A 21,522-nucleotide genomic window follows, 5' to 3' on the forward strand; every position below is an offset into this window, starting at 1 on the left:
AGAGACAAATTAAAGAGTGATTCCAAATACTATATTTGATATAACCCTCACTTATGGAGACGTGGAGCGGACCAAGTGATTCGTAGGTGTATTCCGGAGTCAGAATTCCAATCTATTCTTGAATTTTGTCATTCATCCGAGTGTGGTGGTCACTTTGGCCCCCAATGGACTGCTAAAAAGGTGTTAGATTATGGATTCTGGTAGCCGACACTGTTTAGAGATGCAAACCAATATTGTTTCTTATGTCACCAATGTCAGAAATCAAGAAATGCATCCCAAAAAGATGAAATACCCCAACAACCCATGCTTTTCTGTGAAATTTTTTATGTTTAGAGTATTGACTTTATGGGGCCTTTTCCTAATTCAAATGGGTACCTTTATATTCTTTTACCGGTTGATTATGTACCAAAGTGGGTGGAAGCAATTCCAACCCACCTTGATGTTGCTAACACTGCAGTTTCTTTTGTAAGAAACAATATTGTTTGCTGTTATAGGTCACCACGAGCCATCGTGAGCGACCAAGGTACTCATTTTTGCAATAGGAAGATAGAAGCATTACTCAAACGATATGGTGTAGTACACAAAGTTACAACTGCTTACCACCCCCAAACTAATGGCCAAACGGAGGTATCTAATCGAGAGATAAAATGGATTTTGGAAAAGATGGTGAATTCACAGAGAAAAGATTGGAGTTCTCAGTTGGGTGACGCCTTATGAGTGTATAGGACCATATACAAGACTCCATTAGGGATGAGCCTCTTTCGGATTGTCTATGAGAAGGCGTGCCACCTCCCAATTGAGATTGAACATAAGGCATATTGGGCGGTCAAGAAATGTAAGATGGACTTCACCAAGGCGGACATAGCAAGGAAGTTGCAATTAGAAGAACTTGAATGCCTTAGGATGGAAGCCTATGAAAATGCGAGGATCTATAAGGAGAAGACTAAGGCAATGATCACCATATCCGTAAGAAAGATTTCCAAGAGGGTGATGAAGTTCTTCTATACAATTCAAGAATTAGATTCATGCCAGGCAAGCTTCGCTCATGGTGGGATGGCCCTTTTAAAGTGAAAGAAGTGAAGCCCTACGGAGTGGTTGAGCTTTTCCATCCTCAAAGTGGAGCAACATTCAAAGTGAACGGCCACAGAGTGAAAAAGTATCATGGTTATAAGTCACCAAAGGAATTGGAGGTGTTCCTTCTTAAGGATGCACCCGGAGGTGAAGAATCTTGAGCTCATGACCGTCAAACTTAAGGACGTTAAAGAAAAGTGCTAGGTGGAGACACCCCACCAAGGTATGATCTTTTAATTTTTCCTTTGAATTTATCTAGTTTGTTAGTTTTAAGTGTTTTCTGAAAGTTTGGACTCTTAGGATGTGAATATTGTAGCCTTAGGTAGTTTGTTTCAAGCAAATTTCAACTTGGTGTTCAGCTTTGCTCGCGTACGAGACTTGCTCTTCGCATACGCAAACTATGTTTTCAGCCTTGGTTGCGTACGCAGCCACTGCTTGCATATGCGACAAACCCAAATAGTGAGTTCTGGCTGCATCGTGACCCACTCTTCACGAGTTGCTGAGGCAGTGTGTCTTGGCTACGTCGCGTGCCACTCTTCTTCATGCTCGCAGCCCTCCCAATTCTTGCTAAGTCCCGTGCGCAACCTCTCTTTTGCATACGTGAGATGGATAGGCCGTAGCATTCGACCGCGTCGCGTGCTACTCCTCACGCATGCGAACATGAAATAAAAAAAATTTTGAAATAGCATTTTAATCAAAAGTGTGGGGAGGTTCGAGCCCTAACCCCACTCGCACCTAACGTCTTTCTTCTTCGTCTTCTTCGTTCAGTCTTCATCTTCCTCAACTTCCTTCTCCTTGCTACATCACCATCGTCGGCCCCCATCGCCGCCGACGTGTCTTCTTCTTCTTCTTCTTCTTCTTCTTCTTCTTCTTCTTCTTCTTCTTCTTCTTCTTCTTCTTCTTCTTCTTCTTCTTCTTCTTCTTCTTCTTCTTCTTCTTCTTCTTCTTCTTTTCCTTCTTCTCTTTTCTTCTCCTTCTTCTTCTACCCTTTCGTTTTCTCCTTCTCTCCCCTGTTCACAGCCACAATCCAGCCGCAACCTCTCTTGGTGACTCCATTGCTACTGCAGTGGTGCCACTTAACTGGCGTCACCAACCACTCGGCCACCAACTTTTTTCCCTTTCTCTGTTCAATCTCTGCTTCACAGGTCTTTATCTTTCCCCTATTTTATTTCGTTTGGTTTATTACTGTTTGTAGTTAATTTTGCTTAATTTATTTTAGTTAGTTTATGATTGCTTAGTTGATTAGGTGGTTAAAGAATCTGAGTTGGATAGTGGATTTAGGTCTATTTTGATTAATGCTGCTGTTTGGAAATGTTGCTCTTTCATTGATTTACCCTGTGCTAAATTGATTTGTTTGATGATGCTGCTTAGTTGTTTACTGCTACTTTATTCCTATTGATGGCTACTGCTGGAGTGAACAAATTCTGAACTGTTTGTGCAGTAATGATAACTTTAATGAATTTCTGAGTCTAAGCTATCACTACTGCTGCATTCTTGTAATAGTTGCACAAATTTTGGATTGTGTTTGCAATGATGACAATTTTGCTTAATGTATGAATTTAATTTGTTTTTGCTACTATTTTGTTCCAATTTGAACTTAATCACTTGACTCAGGATGCTTATTTGTTTAAATTCATGTTGAATACTTGTGATTGGTTGTTAAATTCAAAAAAGAGAATGCTTCCTATTTTTTAATTGTTGTTTTTTTTTTCTTGTGGTGGCTGGTTTTTAAACGAACAATTCCTAGATATAGATGTTGCAGTAATGATGATTTTGATAAATTTCTGAACTCACGTTGTTATTGCTGTTGGATTGTTCGTTGTTACTATTTTGGTGCTGTATCTTGAGCCATTATTTGCTCATTGCTGTTGGTTACTTATTTAGTTTGGTTTAAATTGGTTATTGATGATGTTTAGGTTATGTTTTATTTACTGATGATGTTTGGAATGACTGATTTTCTATCTGAAATTAGTTTGCATATTGCTGGGGATGACTTGCCCGTATACTCATTTGGTTGCTAATGTTACATAGTTGTTATTGTTGCTTTGTTCTTGCTAAGATTGTTGATTAAACTGCTACTGTTCAGTGCTGTTAGAAGAAATGTTAGGGTTGGGTTCTTTCTGCCATTTTGGGTGATTCTACTCTGCTTGAAAACTGCTACTTTGTGCTAACTTTTGCTATTTTGTTGGGGACTTTGCTGTCTCTTTAATCATTATGCTTCTTTGGTTACTGTGAGGTGTTCACTATGCTATTACTTGCTTGATGAAAGTGGTCTTGTTCATTGACCAAGAAACCATCTAATTCTTGCTGTTTGAGTGGATACTTAATTATTCCAATTTTAACATGCCCATGGTCATTTTTCTGATGAATTGAGTCACCAATGCTAAGTTTTGGTTTTCTTTTTACTTTTAGTATTTATTCTGAGGGTTACCTAAAACACTGAGTCCGGGCCGGGCGTGAGGTCCGGATCCTCTTTGAGTGTCAATGTTTGACCTGTTGGTGTTGAGGTGCTGCCTATCCGAGCTCCTCATTAGGGGTTGGGTGGTGGTACCTGCAAGAGACTCTGATGCTTAAGTTAGCAAGGGCTTTAAGTAGGTTCCTTTGTAGCATCAGAGTATGAGTTATACCTGGGGGCTCTAGTGTATTATAGTTGAACTTGATGGCCTCTTTTGGGAGGAGGATCTTTATCTTATCTTATATCCGCTAGTGGGATCTTATCTTTTATGGTGACCGCCTTTGGATAGACAGTGGTCTTGCTGTTTTGGGCCTTTTTGGGCCTTTTGATGGTTGTCCGACTTCTTTGGAATAGGTCGGTGGAGGTGAGAGGGCTTTCTTTAAGTTCGGCCCTTTTACTCTTTGCCGACTCGGGCCTAGTGCTCGGGTCAGGGTATGAACAGTATCCCTGCTTAAGCTTCGATCTTTTGGATAGGTCGTGCTCAAGTATCCTTTTGTCGGACATGTCTACCTCAAGTAGGTCGGGTGTCTTGAGGATCTCGGGCAGGTTTTGCGCTGTTTAGTCTTCTCAAAATACGAAATGCCTGTTTTTAATGTTGATATAATTTTGAGCGCGAAAGTTTTCTTGGGTATTTGTGAGCGCTTTTAAGGCTCATTGATTGGGCTTTTATTCCCTTTCGCCTTTTTGTCTTTCCCTGCTTCATCTCTCTTTTAAAAACCCTAGAGCTCCTTCTTTTTCATTTTTTGAAAAATCACGAACGTCCTATTGTTCTTTCCTTTTCCTTTCTGTGGCGTTTCTCCTCCTCATTTGTGCCTTTGTGATCAAGAAGTTATTTTCTTGTCTTTCTTGGTGAGTGGTGCACGAAATTGACTCCGCACATTTTGCACAGATAGACCGGCAAGTATACCGGGTCGTCCAAGTAATACATCAGGTGAGTGAGGGTCGATCCCACGGAGATTGTTGGTTTGAGAAAGCAGTGGATACCTTGCAGATCTTAGTTAGGTGGATAGAAAATATAGTTGTCATGAGAAAATGCATAAAACAGATAATTAAATAAAACGTTACTAGATAGGTATGAGATCAATGGTATGAGAACGGTTGAGGCTTCGGAGATGCTTCTTCCTTCTGGATCAACTTTTCTCACCATCTACTCGAACTTTTGATTGATTCATTCCGTGGCAGGCTGTATATGATTAACGCCGGGTCAGCGGTCATTAATCTCCTCTGCTTCAGATCAAACGCCGGGTCAGCGGTCATCCAATCTGAACGGGGGTGAAGCTCTAGCAGTCCATTCCCTTGGTGATCCTACTCAAAACGCCAGAGACAAGGTCAGATCTTCAGGATCAGAGAACGCTGCTCTTTTGGTTCTAGCCTATACCACAAAGGCCCTAATCGCCCCGCACCTCGCCTAAATTGATGTCTCGAGAAGTCCCCAACGAAGCCGTGGATTAGCCGTCTAAGAGATGTATAATCAAGCTGGTGGTTCAATACTATCCCATCAAGGACTCGCAAGAACCCATGTGGAATCGGGATGGCGGTCAAGTTACACTCCTAATCCATTAGGATGAAGAACGAAGATACATCTTAAAATAGAATCAAGCATAGATTGAAGTAGAATAGGTGATATTATTAATACATAACAATAAGCAGAGCTCCTAACCTTAACCTTAGGAGGTTATTGACTCATACTGTACATAGAATAGTGTTCGAATAAAAGTGGAGGAAGAAGATTGGCAGGACCCCTAAACAAGGGTGATATTCTCCTATATATACTAATCTAATTACTAAGAATTACATAAATAAGATAAACTAGTCCTATAGTGCCAAAATCTACTTCTGGGGCCCACTTGGTGAGTGTTTGGGCTGAGCTTGAATGCAATCCATGAGCTAGTGCTCCCTTTTGGGCGTCTAACGCCAGCTTTGGACTCCTGAATGGGTGTTGGACGCCAGCTACTCCCTTCTGGGCGTTGGATGCTAGGACTGGGGCTAGTGGCTGGCGTTGAACGTCAGTTTTGGGCCTTAATTTCCAAAGCAAAGTATAGACTATTATATATTTCTAAAAATCCCTGGATGTTAACATTCCATAGCCATTGAGAACGCACCATTTGGACTTCTGTTGCTCCAGAAATGCTCCTTCGAGTGCATGGAGGTCAGATCTTAACAGTATCTGCAGTCCTTTCTCTGTCTCTGAATCAGACTTTTGCTCAAGCTCCTCAAATTCAGCCAGAAAATACCTGAAATTATCATAAAACACAACAACTCAAAGTAGAATCCAAAAATATGAATTTTTCACTAAAACCTATGAAAATATAATAAAACTTAAATAAAATATAATGAAAACTATATGAAAATGATGCCAAAAAAGCGTATAAATTATCCGCTCATCAGAACACCAATCTTAAACTATTGCTTGTCCCCAAGTGATGAGCGGATAATTTATACGCTTTTTGGCATTGTTTTTAGTATGTTTTTAGTAGGATCTAGTTACTTTTAGGGATGTTTTCATTAGTTTTTATGTTAAATTCACATTTCTGGACTTTACTATGAGATTTTGTGTTTTTCTGTGATTTCAGGTATTTTCTGACTGAAATTGAGGGACTTGAGCAGAAATCAGATTCAGAGGTTGAAGAAGGACTGCTGATGCTATTGGATTCTGACCTCCCTGCACTCAAAGTGGATTTTCTGGAGCTACAGAACTCGAAATGGCGCGCTTCTAATTGCGTTGGAAAGTAGACATCCAGGGCTTTCCAGCAATATATAATAGTCCATACTTTGGCCAAGAATAGACGACGCAAACTGGCGTTCAACGCCAGCTCTCTGCCCAAATCTGGCGTCCAGCGCCAGAAAAGGAGCCAAAACCAGAGTTGAACGCCCAAACTGGCACAAAAGCTGGCGTTCAACTCCAGAAAGGACCTCTACACGTGCAACACTCAAGCTCAGCCCAAGCACACACCTAGTGGGCCCGGAAGTGGATTTATGCATCAACTACTTACTTCTGTAAACCCTAGTAGCTAGATTATTATAAATAGGACCTTTTACTATTGTATTAGGTATCTTTGATCAGTTGTATGCTATCTTAGATCACGTTTGAGGGCTGGCCTCTCGGCCATGCCTGGACTTTCACTTATGTATTTTTAACGGTAGAGTTTCTACACTCCATAGATTAAGGTGTGGAGCTCTGCTGTTTCTCAAGGATTAATGCAAAGTACTACTGTTTTCTATTCAATTCATCTTGTTTCGCTTCTAAGATATTCATTCGTACTTCAATCTGAATGTGATGAACGTGACAATCATCATCATTCCCTATGAACGCGTGCCTGACAACCACTTCCGTTCTACCTTAGACTGAATGAGTATCTCTTAGATCTCCTAACCAGAATCTTCGTAGTGTAAGCTAGAATGATGGCGGCATTCAAGAGAATCCGGAAGGTCTAAACCTTGTCTGTGGTATTCCGAGTAGGATTCAATGAATGAATGACTGTGACGAGCTCCAAACTCACGATTGCGGGGCGTTAGTGACAGACGCAAAAGGATAGTAAATCCTATTCTAGCATGATCGAGAACCGATAGATGAATAGCCGTGCCGTGACAGGGTGCGTTGACCATTTTCACTGAGAGGATAAGATGAAGCCATTGACAAGGGTGATGCCTCCAGACGATTAGCCGTGCCGTGACAGGGCATTGGATCATTTTCCCGAGAGATGACCGAAAGTAGCCATTGACAGTGGTGATGTATCACATAAAGCCAGCCATGGAAAGGAGTAAGACTGATTGGATGAAGATAGCAGGAAAGCAGAGGTTCAGAGGAACGAAAGCATCTCCATTCGCTTATCTGAAATTCTCACCAATGAATTACATAAGTGTTTCTATCCCTATTCTATTAATTATTATTCGAAAACACCATTATCAATTTATATCTGCCTAACTGAGATTTGCAAGGTGACCATAGCTTGCATCATACCAACAATCTCCGTGGGATTCGACCCTTACTCACGTAAGGTATTACTTGGACAACCCAGTGCACTTGCTGGTTAGTTACACGGAGTTGTGAACCATGGTCTTGGCATCATGTTTTTGGCGCCATTTCCAGGGAAAGAAAGAGCAATGAATTTTACATAATTAAAGTGTAATCACGATTTCGCGTACCAAGTTTTTGGCGCCGTTGCCGGGGTTTGTTTGAGTTTGGACAACTAACGGTTCATCCTGTTGCTCAGATTAGGTAATTTTCTTTTTGTTTTCTTTTCAAAAAAAATTTTTTTTCAAAAATATTTCAAAATTTTCTCACCTGTTTTTGAAAAAGTTTTAGATTCAAAATTTTTAAGAATAAATTCTAGTGTTTCATGAAGCATGTAAAGCCTGGCTGGCTGTAAAGCCATGTCTAAATTCTTTTGGACTGAGGCTTCCAACCATCAGCTGTTATACGACTGTAGGGTATGTCAGGCATGTCATGTCTGGGTTACATGCTGAAGCTTGGCTGGCCATTGGCCATGTCTAGTGTTTTGGACCGGAGCTTTCATTGAAAGCTTGGCTGGCTAGTGAGCCATGTCTAATTCCTGGACTGAAGCTTTAGACTAACATAGCAAGATTCCTGGAATTCATATTAAAAATTTTGGAATCCTTATTTTTCTTTCTTTCTAAATAATTTTCGAAAAATATAAAATAAAAATCCAAAAAAAAATTAGAAAATCATAAAAATAAAAAAAATATTTTGTGTTTCTTGTTTGAGTCTTGAGTCATATCATAAGTTTGGTGTCACTTGCATATGCATCTTGCATTTTTCGAAAATATCATACATTCATAGTGTTCTTCATGATCTTCAAGTTGTTCTTGGTAAGTCTTCTTGTTTGATCTTGATGTTTTCATGTTTTGTGTCTTTTCTTGTTTTACATGTGCATTTTTCGTTTCTTAAAGTCTAAACATGAAAGATTTCTAAGTTTGGTGTCTTACATGTTTTCTTTGCATCAAAAATTTTTCAAAAATATGTTCTTGGTATTCATCTTGACATTCAAAGTGTTCTTGGTGTTCATCTTGACATTCATAACATTCTTGCATGCATTCACTGTTTTGATCTAAAATTCTCATGCATTGCATCATTTTTCTTGTTTTTCTCTCTCTTTATAAAAAAAAATTTCAAAAATAAAAAAAATATCTTTCCCTTTTTCTCTCATCAAATTCGAAAATTTGGATTGACTTTTTCAAAAATTTTTAAAATCAAGTTGTTTCTTATGAGTTAAATCAAATTTTCAATTTGAAAATCTTATCTTTTTCAAAATCTTTTTCAAAAATCAAATCTTTTTCAAAATTCTTAGTTATTTTCGAAAATTCCAAAAATCTTTTTCAAAAATCTTTTTCTTATTTTTATATCAAATTTTCGAAAATAACATAATCAATTAATGTTTTGATTCAAAAATTTGAAGTTTGTTACTTGCTTGTTAAGAAAGATTCAAACTTTAAGTTCTAGAATCATATCTTGTGATTTCTTATGAATCAAGTCATTAATTGAGATTTTAAAAATCAAATCTTTTTCAAAACTAATTTCTAAAATATCTTCTTATCTTACCTTTTTCAAAAAGTTGGTTTCAAAATATCTTTTCTAACCTCCTAACTTCTTATCTTTTCAAAATTTGTTTCAACTAACTAACTAACTTTTTGTTTGTTTCTTAACTTTTTCAAAACTACCTAACTAACTCTCTCTCTCTAATTTTCGAAAATATCTTCCCTCTTTTTCAAAAATTTCTTTTTAATTAACTAATTATTCTTATTTTTATTTTTGATTTTAAAGTTTTTCGAAAATTACTAACCTTTTTCAAAAACTATTTTCAAAAATCACTAACCCTTTTTCAAAAATTATTTTCGAAAATTCTCCCTCTCCCATCTTATTCTATTTATTTATTCATCTACTAACATCTCATCTCACATCTCAACCCTCCTCACAGTTGTGTTTCTTCCATTACATTACATTCTTTGTCTCCCCCTCTTCTTCTACTCACACAGGGATCCCTATACTGTGGTATAAAGGATCTCTATTATTATTATTATTTTTCTGTGCCCTCTTCTTTGTCATATGAGCAGGAGCAAGGATAAGAACATTCTTGTGGAAGCAGATCCAGAACCTGAAAGGACTCTGAAAAGGAAACTAAGAGAAGCTAAAATACAACAATCCAGAGATAACCTTTCAGAAATTTTCGAACAGGAAGAGGAGATGGCAGCCGAAAATAATAATAATGTAAGGAAGATGCTTGGTGACTTTACTGCACCTAATTCCAATTTACATGGAAGAAGCATCTCCATTCCTGCCATTGGAGCAAACAACTTTTAGCTGAAACCTCAATTAGTTTCTCTGATGCAACAGAACTGCAAGTTTCATGGACTTCCATCTGAAGATCCTTTTCAGTTCTTAACTGAATTCTTGCAGATATGTGATACTGTTAAGACTAATGGAGTAGATCCTGAAGTCTACAGGCTCATGCTTTTCCCTTTTGCTGTAAGAGACAGAGCTAGATTATGGTTGGATTCTCAACCCAAAGACAGCCTGAACTCTTGGGATAAGCTGGTCACAGCTTTCTTAGCCAAGTACTTTCCTCCTCAAAAGCTGAGCAAGCTTAGAGCTGATGTTCAAACCTTTAGACAGAAAGAAGGTGAATCCCTCTATGAAGCTTGGGAAAGATACAAACAGTTGACCAAAAAGTGTCCTTCCGACATGCTTTCAGAATGGACCATCCTGGATATATTCTATGATGGTTTATCTGAGCTATCAAAGATGTCACTGGACACTTCTGCAGGTGGATCCATTCACCTAAAGAAAACGCCTGCAGAAGCTCAAGAACTCATTGACATGGTTGCTAATAACCAGTTCATGTACACTTCTGAAAGGAATCCTGTGAGTAATGGGACGCCTATGAAGAAGGGAGTTCTTGAAGTTGATACTCTGAATGCCATATTGGCTCAGAACAAAATATTGACTCAGCAAGTCAATATGATCTCTCAGAGTCTGAATGGAATGCAAGCTGCATCCAACAGTACTCAAGAGGCTTCTTATGAAGAAGAAGCTTATGATCCTGAGAACCCTGCAATAGCAGAGGTGAATTACTTAGGTGAACCTTATGGAAACACCTATAATTCATCATGGAGAAATCATCCACATTTCTCATGGAAGGATCAAAAGCCTCAACAAGGCTTTAATAATGGTGGAAGAAACAGGTTTAACAATAATAAACCTTTTCCATCATCCACTCAGCAACAGACAGAGAACTCTGAACAAATACTTCTAATTTAACAAACTTAGTCTCTGATCTATCTAAGGCCACTGTAAGTTTCATGAATGAAACAAGATCTTCCATTAGAAATCTGGAAGCACAAGTGGGCCAGCTGAGTAAAAGGATCACTGAAATCCCTCCTAGTACTCTCCCAAGCAATACAGAAGAGAATCCAAAAGGAGAGTACAAGGCCATTGATATAAGCACCATGGCCAAACCCAAAAAAGGAGAGGAGGACGTGAATCCTAAGGAGGAAGACCTCCTGGGACGTCCAGTGATCAATAAGGAGCTTCCCTCTGAGGAACCAAAGGACTCTGAGGCTCATCTAGAGACCATAGAGATTCCATTGAACCTCCTTATGCCCTTCATGAGCTCTGATGAGTATTCCTCTTCTGAAGAGAATGAGGATGTTACTGAAGAGCAAACTGCCAAGTTTCTTGGTGCAATCATGAAGCTAAATGCCAAATTATTTGGCATTGATACTTGGGAAGTTGAACCTCCCTTGTTCATCAATGAACTAAGTGATCTGGATCAACTGACATTGCCTCAGAAGAGACAGGATCCTGGGAAGTTCATAATACCTTGTACCATAGGCACCATGATCTTTAAGGTTCTGTGTGACCTTGGTTCAGGAATAAACCTCATGACCCTCTCTGTAATAGAGAAACTGGGAATCTATGGGGTGCAAGCTGCTAAAATCTCATTAGAGATGGCAGACAATTCAAGAAAACAGGCATATGAACAAGTAGAGGACGTGTTAGTAAAGGTTGAAGGCCTTTACATCCCTGCTGATTTCATAGTCCTGGATACTGGAAAGGAAGAGGATGAATCCATCATCCTAGGAAGACCTTTCCTGGCCACAGCAAGAGTTGTGATTGATGTTGACAGAGGTGAACTAGTCCTTCAATGGAATGAGGACTCCCTTGTGTTTAAAACTCAAGGATCTCCCTCTGCAACCATGGAGAGGAAGCATTAAAAGCTTCTCTCAAAACAGAGTCAATCCAAGCCCCCACAGTCAAACTCTAAGTTTGGTGTTGGAAGGCCACAACCAAACTCTAAGTTTGGTGTTGAACTCCCATATCCAAACTCTAAGTTTGGTATTGGAGAGTTTCAACAATGCTCTGAACATCTATAAGGCTCCATGAGAGCCCACTGTCAAGCTATTGACATTAAAGAAGCGCTTGTTGGGAGGCAACCCAATGTTTATTTATCTAATATTTATTTTCATTGTTTTTCATGTCTTTATAGGTTCATGATCATGTGGAGTCACAAAATAAATAGAAAAATTGAAAACAGAATCAAAAACAGCAGAAGAAAAATCACACCCTGGAGGAGCATCTGTCAGGCGTTCAGCGCCAGAACAGAGCATGGTTCTGGCGCTGAACGCCCAAAATGGGCAGCTTCTGGGCGCTGAACGCTAGAACAGGCATGGTTCTGGCGTTCAACGCCAAAAATGGCACACAAATGGGCGTTGAACGCCCAAAATGGCCACCAACCTGGTGCTGAACGCCCAGAGTTGTGTGCAAAGGCATTTTTACATGCCTAATGGGTGCAGGGATGTAAATCCTTGAACACCTCAGGATCTGTGGACCCCACGGATCCCCACCTACCTCCACTCACTTCTTCTCACCACTCTCTTTCACACAACCCCATAAACACTCTTCCCCAAAAACCCTTCACCAATCACCTCAATCTCTCTTCCCCATCACCTCTTCACCACTCACATCTATCCACTCTTCCCCATAAACCTACCTCATAAACTCCACCTACCTTCAAAATTCAAAACCAATTTCCCACCCAAACCCACCCATATGGCCGAACCTTAACCCCCTCCCTTCCCTATATAAAGCCCCCCATTCTTCATCAAATTCACACAACACACCCCTCTTGGCCGAAACACTTCCCACTCTCCCTCTCCTCCATTTCTTCTTCTTCTTCATCTATTCTTTCTTTTATTGCTCGAGGGCGAGCAAAATTCTAAGTTTGGTGTGGTAAAAGCATAAGCTTTTTGTTTTTCCATTACCATTGATGGCACCTAAGACCGGAGAATCCTCTAGAAAGGGGAAAGGGAAGACAAAAACTTCCACATCCGAGTCATGGGAGATGGAAAGGTTCATCTCCAAAGCCCATCAAGACCACTTCTATGATGTTGTGGCCAAGAAGAAGGTGATCCCTGAGGTCCCTTTCAAACTCAAAAGAAATGAGTATCCGAAGATCCGACATGAAATTCAAAGAAGAGGTTGGGAAGTTCTAACAAATCCCATCCAACAAGTCGGCATCCTAATGGTTCAAGAGTTTTATGCTAATGCATGGATCATCAAGAACTATGATCAAAGTAAGAACCCGGATCCAAAGAACTATGTTACAATGGTTCGGGGGAAATACTTAGATTTTAGTCCGGAGAATGTGAGGTTGGCGTTTAACTTGCCCATGATGCAAGGAGATGAACGCCCCTACACTAGAAGGGTCAACTTTAATCAAAGGTTGGACCAAGTCCTTATGGACATATGCGTGGAAGGAGCTCAATGGAAGATTGACTCCAAAGGCAAGCCGGTTCAACTAAGAAGATTGGACCTCAAGCCTATAGCTAGAGGAAGGTTGGAGTTCATTCAATGCTCAATCATTCCCACTAGCAACCGGTCTGAAGTTACTATAGACCGGGCCATCATGATCCATAGCATCATGACTGGAGAAGAGGTGGAAGTTCATGAGATTATACCTCAAGAACTCTACAAGGTGGCTGACAAGTCCTCCACTATGGCAAGGTTAGCCTTTCCTCACCTCATCTGCCACCTCTGCAATTCGGCTGGGATTGACATAGAGGGAGATATCCTCATTAAAGAGGATAAGCCTATCACTAAGAAAAAGATGAAGCAAGCAAGAGATCCCATTCATGGAGCTCAAGAGGCGTATGAAGCTCATCACCATGAGATCTCAGAAATGCCTCAAATGCACTTTCCTCCACAAAACTATTGGGAGCAAATCAACACCTCCCTAGGAGAATTGAGTTCCAATATGGGACAACTAAGGGTGGAACATCAAGAGCACTCCATCATGCTCCATGAAATAAGAGAAGATCAAAAAGCAATGAGGGAGGAGCAACAAAGACAAGGAAGAGACATAGAAGAGCTCAAGGACATCATTGGTTCCTCAAGAAGGAAACGCCACCATCACTAAGGTGGATTCATTCCTTGTTCTTATTTCTTCTGTTTTTCGTTTTCTATGTTATGTGCTTATCTATGTTTGTGTCTTCATTACATGATCATTAGTAGTTAGTAACTATGTCTTAAAGTTATGAATGTCCTATGAATCCATCACCTCTCTTAAATGAAAAAATGTTTTAATTCAAAAGAACAAGAAGTCCATGAGTTTCGAATTTATCCTTGAACTTAGTTTAATTATATTGATGTGGTGACAATGCTTCTTGTTTTCTGAATGAATGCTTGAACAGTGCATATGTCTTTTGAAGTTGTTGCTTAAGAATGTTAAATATGTTGGCTCTTGAAAGAATGATGACTAGGAGACATGTTATTTGATAATCTGAAAAATCATAAAAATGATTCTTGAAGCAAGAAAAAGCAGCAAAGAACAAAGCTTGCAGAAAAAAAAAATAGGCGAAAAAAAAATTTAAAGAGAAAAAGCAAGCAGAAAAAGCCAAAAGATCTTAAAACCAAGAGGCAAGAGCAAAAAGCCAATAACCCTTAAAACCAAAAGGCAAGGGCAAATAAAAAGGATCCCAAGGCTTTGAGCATCAGTGGATAGGAGGGCCTAAAAGGAATAAAATCCTGGTCTAAGCGGCTAAACCAAGCTGTCCCTAACCATGTGCTTGTGGCGTGTAGGTGTCAAGTAAAAACTTGAGACTGAGCGGTTAAAGTCAAGGTCCAAAGCAAAAAAAGAGTGTGCTTAAGAACCCTGGACACCTCTAATTGGGGACTTTAGCAAAGCTGAGTCACAATCTGAAAAGGTTCACCCAATTATGTGTCTGTGGCATTTATGTATCCAGTGGTAATACTGGAAAACAAAGTGCTTAGGGCCATGGCCAAGACTCATAAAGAAGCTGTGTTCAAGAATCATCATACTGAACTAGGAGAATCAATAACATTATCTGAACTCTGAGTTCCTATAGATGCCAATCATTCTGAACCTCAATGGATAAAGTGAGATGCCAAAACTATTCTAGAGGCAAAAAAGCTATAAGTCCCGCTCATATGATTGCAGCTATGTTTCATTGATAGTTTGAAATTTATAGTATATTCTCTTCTTTTTATCCTATTTGATTTTCAGTTGCTTGGGGACAAGCAACAATTTAAGTTTGGTGTTGTGATGAGCGGATAATTTATACGCTTTTTGGCATTGTTTTTAGTATGTTTTTAGTAGGATCTAGTTACTTTTAGGGATGTTTTCATTAGTTTTTATGTTAAATTCACATTTTTGGACTTTACTATGAGATTGTGTGTTTTTCTGTGATTTCAGGTATTTTCTGACAGAAATTAAGGGACTTGAGCAGAAATCAGATTCAGAGGTTGAAGAAGGACTGCTGATGTTGTTGGATTCTGACCTCCCTGCACTCAAAGTAGATTTTCTGGAGCTACAGATCTCGAAATGGCGTGCTTCCAATTGCTTTGGAAAGTAGACATCCAGGGCTTTCCAGAAATATATAATAGTCTATTCTTTGGCCAAGAATAGATGACGCAAACTGGCATTCAACGCCAGCTCTCTGCCTAAATCTGGCGTCCAGCGCCAGAAAAGGAGCCAAAACCAGAGTTGAACGCCCAAACTGGCACAAAAGCTGGCGTTCAACTCCAGAAAGGACCTCTACATGTGCAACACTCAAGCTCAGCCCAAGCACACACCTAGTGGGCCCCGGAAGTGGATTTATGCATCAACTACTTACTTCTGTAAACCTTAGTAGCTAGATTATTATAAATAGGACCTTTTACTATTGTATTAGGTATCTTTGATCAGTTGTATGCTACCTTAGATCATGTTTGAGGGCTGGCCTCTCAGCCATGCCTGGACTTTCACTTATGTATTTTTAACGGTAGAGTTTCTACACTCCATAGATTAAGGTGTGGAGCTCTGCTGTTTCTCAAGGATTAATGCAAAGTACTACTGTTTTCTATTCAATTCATCTTGTTTCGCTTCTAATATATTCATTCATACTTCAATCTGAATGTGATGAACGTGACAATCATCATCATTCCCTATGAACGCGTGCCTGACAACCACTTCCGTTCTACCTTAGACTGAATGAGTATCTCTTAGATCTCCTAACCAGAATCTTCGTGGTGTAAGCTAGAATGATGGCGGCATTCAAGAGAATCCGGAAGGTCTAAACCTTGTCTGTGGTATTCCGAGTAGGATTCAATGAATGAATGACTGTGACGAGCTCCAAACTCACGATTGCGGGGCGTTAGTGACAGACGCAAAAGGATAGTAAATCCTATTCCAGCATGATCGAGAACCGACAGATGAATAGCCGTGCCGTGACAGGGTGCGTTGACCATTTTCACTGAGAGGATAAGATGAAGCCATTGACAAGGGTGATGCCTCCAGACGATTAGCCGTGCCGTGACAGGGCATTGGATCATTTTCTCGAGAGATGACCGAAAGTAGCCATTGACAGTGGTGATGTATCACATAAAGCCAGCCATGGAAAGGAGTAAGACTGATTGGATGAAGATAGCAGGAAAGCAGAGGTTCAGAGGAACGAAAGCATCTCCATTCGCTTATCTGAAATTCTCACCAATGAATTACATAAGTGTTTCTATCCCTATTCTATTAATTATTATTCGAAAACACCATTATCAATTTATATCTGCCTAACTGAGATTTGCAAGGTGACCATAGCTTGCTTCATACCGACAATCTCCGTGGGATTCGACCCTTACTCACGTAAGGTATTACTTGGACGACCCAGTGCACTTGCTGGTTAGTTACACGGAGTTGTGAACCATGGTCTTGGCATCATGTTTTTGGCGCCATTTCCAGGGAAAGAAAGAGCAATGAATTTTACATAATTAAAGTGTAATCACGATTCCGCGTACCACCAAGCAACCAAAAACAAAGTAGGATAAAAAGAAGAGAAGGATACAATGAATCACAGAGTTCTCAATGAAGCTCAGTTTCAATTAGATGAGCGGGACTAGCAGCTTTTTGCTTCTGAATAGTTTTGGCATCTCACTTTCCTTTGAAGCTTAGAATAGTTGGCATCTTTAGGAACTTAGAATCCAGATGATGCTATTAATTCTCTTAGTTAAGTTCTTTTTTATTCTTGAAGACAACTTCTTTAGAGTCTTGGCCGTGACCCTAAGCGCTTTGTTTTCTAGTATTACCACCGGATACATAAACGCCACAGACACTTAACTGGGTGAACCCCTTAGGATTGTGATTTAGCTTTACTAGAATCCCCAGAAAGTGGTATCCAGAGTTCTTAAGCACACTCTTTTTGCTTTGGATCACGACTTTAACTGCTCAGTCTCAAGCTTTCCACTTGACACCTTTACACCACAAGCATATAGTTAGGGAAGTAGCTTATTTGAACTGTTTAGGCCGAGATTTTGTCTCTTTTAGGCCCTCCTAACCATTGATGATCAAAGCCTTGGATCCTTGCTTTTTCCTTTTGGTTTAAAGAGCTATTGGCTTTTTCTTCTTTTTATTTCTCTGCTTTTTTTTCGCTTATTTTTTTCTTTTTTTTCTTTCTTTTTGCTTTTCACTGCTTTTTCTTGCCTTAAGAATCAATTTTTGAATTTTTTAGATTACCAATAATACTTCACTTTCATCATTATTCTTTCAAGAGTCAACATTTTTTAACTCCAACATCAAATATGCACTATTCATTCATATATTCAGAAAATAAAAGCAATGCCACCACATCAAATAATTGAACTATTCTTAATATATAACTCGAAATTCAAGTATCTCACTTTTCTTTTAAGCAAGGTGAGAGATGCATGGAATATTTCATAACTTTAAGACATAGATAAAGATGATCATGCACTAGAAACAGACAATAAGATAAAATACATGAAAAACAAAAAAATTAACATAAGTAATAAGGGATTTAAGGAACGAATCCACCTTAATGATGGCGGCTACTACTCCTTCTGGAGGATCTAATGGAGTGCTTGATCTCTCCTATGTCACATCCTTGCCTATGTCGTTCTTCCCTTATGGCTCTTTGATCTTCTCTCATGGCCCTTAGATCTTCTCTTATTTCATAGAGGATGGTGGAATGCTCTTGATGTCCCATCCTCAACTGATCCATGTTGGAGCTTAATTCTCCTAGAGAAGTATGTAATTGGTCCCAATAGCCTTTGGGGGGGGGATGCATCCCTTGAGGAATCTCAGGAATTTCTTGTTGAGGTTGCTCCACATGCTCTTGTTGAGGTGCATATGAAGGCTCTCTAGTTTGCTCCATCCTTCTTTTAGTGATGGGCTTGTCTTTCTCAATAGGGATGTCTCCTCCTATGACAATTCCTGCTGAATTACATAGATGACAAATAAGGTGGGGAAAAGTCAACCTTGCTAAGGTGGAAGGCTTTTCAGCTTTCTTGTACAATTCTTGAGGTATCACCTCATGTACCTCCACCTCACTTCCAATCATGATGCAATGAATCATGATGACTTTGTCACTGGTCACTTCTGACCGATTGCTAGTAGGGATGATGGAGCGTTGGATGAATTCTAACCATCCTCTAGCTACGGGCATGAGGTCAAGCCTTCTCAATTGTATAGGCTTGCCTTGAGCATCCCTCCTCCACTGAGCTCCTTCCACACAAATGTCTGAAAGGACTTCCCAACCTTTCCTCCGGATTTCTCATTGGATCTCCGGGTACTCATTCATTTTTAGCCTAAAGGGGACTTCAAAAATCACCCTCTTCTTTGTCACTACTTCATAGAAGTGATCTTGACAAGCTTTGGTGATGAATCTCTCCATCTCCCAAGGTTTGGAGGTAGAAGCAACAGCTTTTCTTTTCCTCTTTCTAGAGGATTCTCTGACTTTGGGTGCCATAGGTGTGAATGAAAAGCAAAAAGTAAGGCTTTTTAAACACCAAACTTAAAAGCTTTGCTCGTCCTCGAGCAAAATATGAAAGAAAAGAGTAGAAGAAGAAGAGAATAGATGGAGAAAGAGGGAGAGAAGGATTGGGATAAGTGGGCTTATGTGTATGAAGTGTGTGTTGAAGGGTTAGAAGAATGGGTATTTAATTATTTATAAGGGTGGGATGGGAAGGGTTCGAATGAATGGGTGGGAAATGGGTGGAAAATTTTGAATTTAAAGTGAGTGGGGGTTGGTTGGAGTTATGATGGTTTTGGGAAGAGATATGGATGGGATTGGGTTAGGGTTTATAGGGAAGAGTGAAAGTAAGAGAGAGAAGAAGGTGGGGTAAGTGGAGATTCTGTGGGACCCACTAAAACTGAGGGGCTAGGGAATTCGAATTCGCTGCCCCCTTGTGGGCGTTGAATGCCTAGCTCCTGCTCCTGGCTGGCGTTCAACGCCAGCTATATGCTCCTTATAGGGTGTTGAACGCCCATTGGGGTCCTCCTTCCTGGCATTCAACGCCAGGTCTCTGCCTCTTTTGGGGTTTTGAACGCCCAGTCTCTGCCCCCTGACTAGCGTTCAACGCCAGCAATGCTATTCCTCATGGGAATTGAACGCCCACTCTGGTCTCCTTGTCTAGTGTTCAACGCCAGCAAGGTACCTGCTCCAGGGTGTTTTGTTTCCAGCTCTAACTATTTCTGTTTTTGTTCTAACTACTGCACATGATCACAAACTTAAACAAATATGAAAATTAAACTGATATAACTGAAATAAACTTAATGAAAAATAGAAATAACTTTAATTATGGTTGGGTTGCCTCCCAACAAGTGCTTCTTTAACGTCACTAGCTTGACGGTTAGCTCCTTATGGAGATGGATAGGGTCTCAGAATTTTGCTCCTTACAGTGAACTTCCTATTTTTGCTCTCATAGATGAGCTTTGCATGCTCTAGAGATAGGATCCTGTTCACTGTGTATGGAATGACTGGATTGTCAGTAAAGACAACTCTCATGCCAGGTGAGAGGCTTTCAGTGGAGATTTTCTTATCCCTCCAGCCTTTAGGTACTTTCTTCTTAGTACCTTTATTCTCAGTGCTTTATGATGGCTTCCCAACACCAAACTTAAAATTGGTGTCTGGGGACTCTGTATAACTCTGCACTAAAAGAGAAGGTTAGAACACTAGGTGTTGTACAAGTGTCTCTCTTTTATCAGAGGGAGAGTCAGGGTTAGGCATTTTAAACAAGATGTGGTCCTCCTATAACTGTAGAATTAGCTCTCCTTTTGCCATATCAATGATGGCATTGGCAGTGACTAGGAAGGGTCTTCCAAGGATGATGGATTCATCCTCTTCCTCCCCAGTATCCATGATTATGAAATCTGCAGGGATGTAAAGGTTCTCAACCATTACTAAGACATCCTCTACACAACCATAGGCCTTTTTCATTGACCTGTCTGCCATCGCTAGTGAGATTCTTGTAGCTTGCACCTTAAAGATTCCCAACTTTTCCATTACAAAGAGTGGCATAATGTTTATGCTTGACCCTAGGTTACACAGAGCCTTTTCAAAGGTGATGGTGTCTATGGTGCAAGGAATTAGGAAGTGTCCTGGATTCGGAAGCTTCTGAGGTTGTTTTTTTTGAACCAAGGCATTGAGTTCCTTGGTGAGCACTGGAGATTCTTCCTCCAATGGTTTTGTGCCAAAGAACTTGGCATTCAGCTTCATGCGAAGTCATAGGTACCGAGCAACTTGCTCTTTCCTAGTTTCTCCTTCCTCATCAGAGGAAGAGTACTCTTTATTATCTTAAATCAAGCATTCAAGGGAACTTCAGTTGGCTCCTCATGAACCTTGGGTTTTATCAGTTTTTCAATAGGAAAGTTCTCAGTGGGCTTAAGATCGCCAACTACTCCTATTGTAGCTTTCAACACCAGGACTTGTGTCTCTTTGGGCATTGAACGCCCAGCTTGTATCCTTTTACTGGCGTTGAACGCCAGTTGTTGTGCCTCTTTGGGCGTTGAACGTCAGTAAGGACCTCCTTACTGGCGTTCAACGCCAGTGATGGTGCTTCCTTGGGCGTTGAACACCTAGTAAGGACTTTCTTACTGGCGTTCAATGCCAGATTATCCCCTTCAGATTTGGCCTCCACTTCTACAGTAATGGCCTTGCACTCTTCTCTTGGGTTCATTTTAGTATTACTAGGAAGAGTGTTAGGAGGGGTCTCAGGAATTCTCTTGCTTAGCTGACTAACTTCTACCTCCAGATTTTTTATGGAGGACCTAGTTTCTGTTATGAAATTGTGAGTGGTCTAAGAAAGTTCAGAGACTATGGTTGCTAAGTCAGAAAGACTCTGCTTAGAAGTCTCCATGTTTTGCTGAGATGAAGGGAATGGTTTACTATTAAACATTTTCTGGTTTCTTCCACCTTGATTATTGTTGAAGCCTTGCTGAGGCTTCTCTTGATCTCTCCATGAAAGGTTAGGATGACTCCTCCGTAAGGAGTTATAGGTATTTCCATAGGGTTCTCCCATGTAGTTCACCTCTTCAATCATGGGTTGATCTGGATCATAGGCCTCTCCATCATAGGAGGTGTCTTGAGTGCTGCTAGTTGCAGCTTGTATTCCAGTCAAATGCTGAGAGATCATATTGACTTGTTGAGTCAAGATCTTATTCTGAACCAGTATAGCATTCAGAGTGTCAACTTCC

General features: G+C 40.1%; 1 non-coding gene across 1 annotated transcript; it reads right to left on the minus strand.

Annotated features, from left to right (window-relative positions):
* Nucleotides 1–10,124: 10,124 nt before the first annotated feature.
* Nucleotides 10,125–10,232, minus strand: LOC112767488 (small nucleolar RNA R71). The gene has a single exon (XR_003184931.1). It is a non-coding gene; the product is annotated as a small nucleolar RNA R71 (small nucleolar RNA).
* Between the last annotated feature and the right edge of the window lie 11,290 nt (nt 10,233–21,522).

Source organism: Arachis hypogaea, chromosome 17 (assembly GCF_003086295.3).
Source record: "Arachis hypogaea cultivar Tifrunner chromosome 17, arahy.Tifrunner.gnm2.J5K5, whole genome shotgun sequence".
Lineage (NCBI taxonomy): Eukaryota > Viridiplantae > Streptophyta > Magnoliopsida > Fabales > Fabaceae > Arachis > Arachis hypogaea.